The sequence below is a fragment of the Schistocerca gregaria genome, chromosome 4 (assembly GCF_023897955.1).
Source record: "Schistocerca gregaria isolate iqSchGreg1 chromosome 4, iqSchGreg1.2, whole genome shotgun sequence".
NCBI lineage: Eukaryota > Metazoa > Arthropoda > Insecta > Orthoptera > Acrididae > Schistocerca > Schistocerca gregaria.
The window spans coordinates 565,793,304-565,796,727 of record NC_064923.1 but is presented as its reverse complement, the minus strand read 5'-3'; the positions used below and the strand labels follow the sequence as shown (position 1 = coordinate 565,796,727).

At 42.3% G+C, this 3,424-nt stretch overlaps 1 non-coding gene across 1 annotated transcript; it reads right to left on the bottom strand.

The window, feature by feature from the left end:
* Positions 1-2,851: 2,851 nt before the first annotated feature.
* Trnai-aau (transfer RNA isoleucine (anticodon AAU)) lies at positions 2,852-2,923 on the bottom strand. Its single transcript has one exon. It is a non-coding gene; the product is annotated as a tRNA-Ile (tRNA).
* Between the last annotated feature and the right edge of the window lie 501 nt (positions 2,924-3,424).

Genomic DNA, 3,424 nt, shown 5'->3' with positions numbered 1-3,424 from the left:
CTTCATCTTTTGCAGGTTCTTAAATGAAAGGTATTCAATTGAAATAATGCTGTGCTTCATCTCTTCTTACCTTGTGCTAATTTGTTTGTTTTTGCATACCTACTAAATCCAAAATCATCGACTAGCTGCTTGACACATTTCAGTTTCTGTCACTTATCCCCTTCCATTAGAAAATCAACTGCGGAGTTCAGCGTCCTTTAAGAAGTGTTTCTGCTACTATGTGTTTCCCATAGACTTTCTTCAATGCCTAACGTTTCTAGAGACTCTTTAGTTTGTTGTTAATATGCCCGCTTGCTAGTAATACATAAGTACAGGAAGCGCCTAATTTGAAATGTTTCCAGTTACTTTGCACATGTTTCTTTTTCTTCGGTTTTCCTATGAATCAAAACTTCAAAATTCTGCTGCAGAAACTGTCTTGATATAAAAAGACTTGAAAGTATTTGTCAGTTACGTCTTCATCAAACAAGAGCGAAAGTTAGCTGTTGATCCCGATCATACCAGTATGTCGCCCTAATAGAAGCTAAAGTATTTGTCAGCTATGAAACACAAACGGAAGTTAGCTGTTTCGTAAACAAACTCATTCCCATTTCCTACAATTCCTAATTAACCCATTAATGCCGAGTGTCACGAATTCGCCTAATACCACTGCTGTGCTAATAGCGGGAAAATAAACTGTTTTCGGTAAAGCACCACTTTTTTTGATTTTTGTCTTTCAGCTAGAAATTTATTCAGGCATTAAGAGATTAAGAATTTTACTACAGCAGCGGTTATGATCACATGATCGTCTTTACGTAGATAAAATACTTATATGCAAAATCATAAACATCTTTCTTTATTTCTTTCAATATTAAATATCCACAGAGCTACTGTCTTAATAAAAACTTATTTTCCTTGCGCCAATCTGCATCTGATGTATTCCTCAATTCCTAGACATGGTATTTTCAGTTCTTCTAGCTCATCTGTTCTAATTTTCAAATTTAACTGTTCAACGTTCCACTTTCTACGACTTCCGGTCAAATTTTTAGTTATCCTAACCTTAATCAAATTCTTGATCGCTTTGAACGCTGTTTAAGTGATTTTCTAATTATTCGTTTAGCTCTTCCAAGGTCATTACCGCCTGTCAATCCTAGCATTCGTATGCGTCCTCTTGGCTCCATCATTGTTTCATCGACACACATGGTGAATAACAGCTCTGACATGCAGAAAGCCTATCACGAAAGCCTCTAGCTCCGAATCTGTCGCGCCTGGTTTTTCAAGTGTATTGCGATATTGCATAAAGTAACTTCTAACACAAAAATCCATTGCCTGAATGTAGCATTGGGAATGTTAAAGGCTCCTTTACTGTTCGAGCAGTAGTTCAAGGTTAGGTTGTGAAAGATTCATTGGTAATATCATTAGGCATAACTTTCCAATTTCTATACTGAAACATTGCCATGATACTTCAGTTCTCCATCTCCATCGGCGACTCAGGTCCTTGTATAGTCTTTCATAAAGTATATCTCGACACTATAATTCCCAATCTTCCTTCCGTATATTTCCTGAATGAGATTTTCACTCTGCAGCGGAATGTGCGCTGATATGAAACTTCCTGGCAGATTAAAACTGTGTGCCCGACCGAGACTCGAACTCGGGACCTTTGCCCTTTCTGGAAACATCTCCAGGCTATGGCTAAGCCATGTCTCCGCAATATCCTTTCTTTCAGGAGTGCTAGTTCTGCAAGGTTCGCAGGAGAGCTTCTGTTAACTTTGGAAGGTAGGAGACGAGGTACTGGCAGAAGTAAAGCTGTGAGTACCGGGCGTGAGTCGTGCTTCGGTAGCTCAGATGGTAGAGCACTTGCCCGCAAAAGGCAAAGGTCCCGAGTTCGAGTCTCGGTCGGGCACACAGTTTTAATCTGCCAGGAAGTTTCAACATATTTCCTGCCTTATTCTCCTCCGATTGCGAAAACATTCTGTTTGCACAAACCTATATAGGGAGAAATGATCATCACGGTAAAATAAGAGAAATCAGGACTAGCACAGAAAAATTTAAGTGCTCTTTTTTCCCGCGTGCCGTTCGAGAGTGGAACGGTAGGGAGACAGCTTGAAGGTGGTTCATTGAACCCTCTGCCAGGCACTTTATTGTGAATAGCGGAGTAAACACGTAGATGTAGAAGAAATGAACAGTGTATGAAAATAACATGTTCGCTATTTGAATTACGTAACTTGCTCCGCACGAAAAGTCAGTCGTAAGTCGCTTGGTAAGCACCTCAGCAAAATAGGTAGCGCTGATGCAGTCAAGCATCATATTCCTGATGTTCTCCATCCCTCATAATAACACAGGGATTCTGCACCGTATTATGCGGCACCAAATGCGAATAGCGATGAAGGGTCAATTTGAAACGGAAGTTCTTTTTGTCTGTTGAGGAAGGAAATCCCTATCACTACAGTGAGCTCGCTCTGCGCATCTCTCGGCACCCAGGCTGATGTGTCGACACCCACCCGCCCACACACACAGGCCTGTTGCGGAAACTCAGGCCGTACCACGCTCAGCACCTTGGCCGCGTTTCCCCCTAACTGTACACACAACACCAAACACGGCTGCCATCTCGCAGTCGTTACTACAAGAGGCTTATCTGTCGCATACATTCACGAACAAAAACGTGGCCACCGCCCTCCGCGATATTAAGGATCTTTCATTAAGACGGATACTTTTTAAAATTTTAAAAGAAGTAACTCACTCAACGTATCAAAGTAAAACAAGCTTTATTCTGATGTTTAGACCCTTCAAATGACATGACACAATTTTAAAGACTTTACTGACTCATTCCGACATGATTTTAAGTGTATGGACTGGAGCGGCGAATGAAAATTTGTACCAAGGCCAGGAATCGAACCTGGGTCTCCTGCTTATTAGGCAGGTGCGTTGGCCACTAAGCCATCCTGGCACAGCCACTTCAGTATGTGTACATAAAATCATAACTGTATAGATCAATAAAGTCTCTGAAATTGTGTCGTGTCAGTTGTATATTTACGTGCATCCGGGTTTTACGTTGGATCTACAATATCATTCACACACCGCAAGCCACCCAACGGTGTGTGGCAGAGGGCAATTTACGTGCCATTGTCATTACCTCCCTTTTCTGTTCCAGTCGCGTATGGTTCGTGGGAAGAGCGACTGTCTGAAAGCCTCCGTGCGCGCTCGAATGTCTCTAATTTTACATTCGTGACCTCCACGGGAGGTATAAGTAGGGGGAAGCAGTATATTCGATACCTCATCCAGAAACGCACCCTCTCGAAACCTGGCGAGCAAGCTACACCGCGATGCACAGCGCCTCTCTTGCTGAGTCTGCCACTTGAGTTTGCTAAACATCTCCGTAACGCTATCACGGTTACCAAATAACCCTGTGACGAAACGCGCCGCTCTTCTTTGGATCTTCTCTATCTCC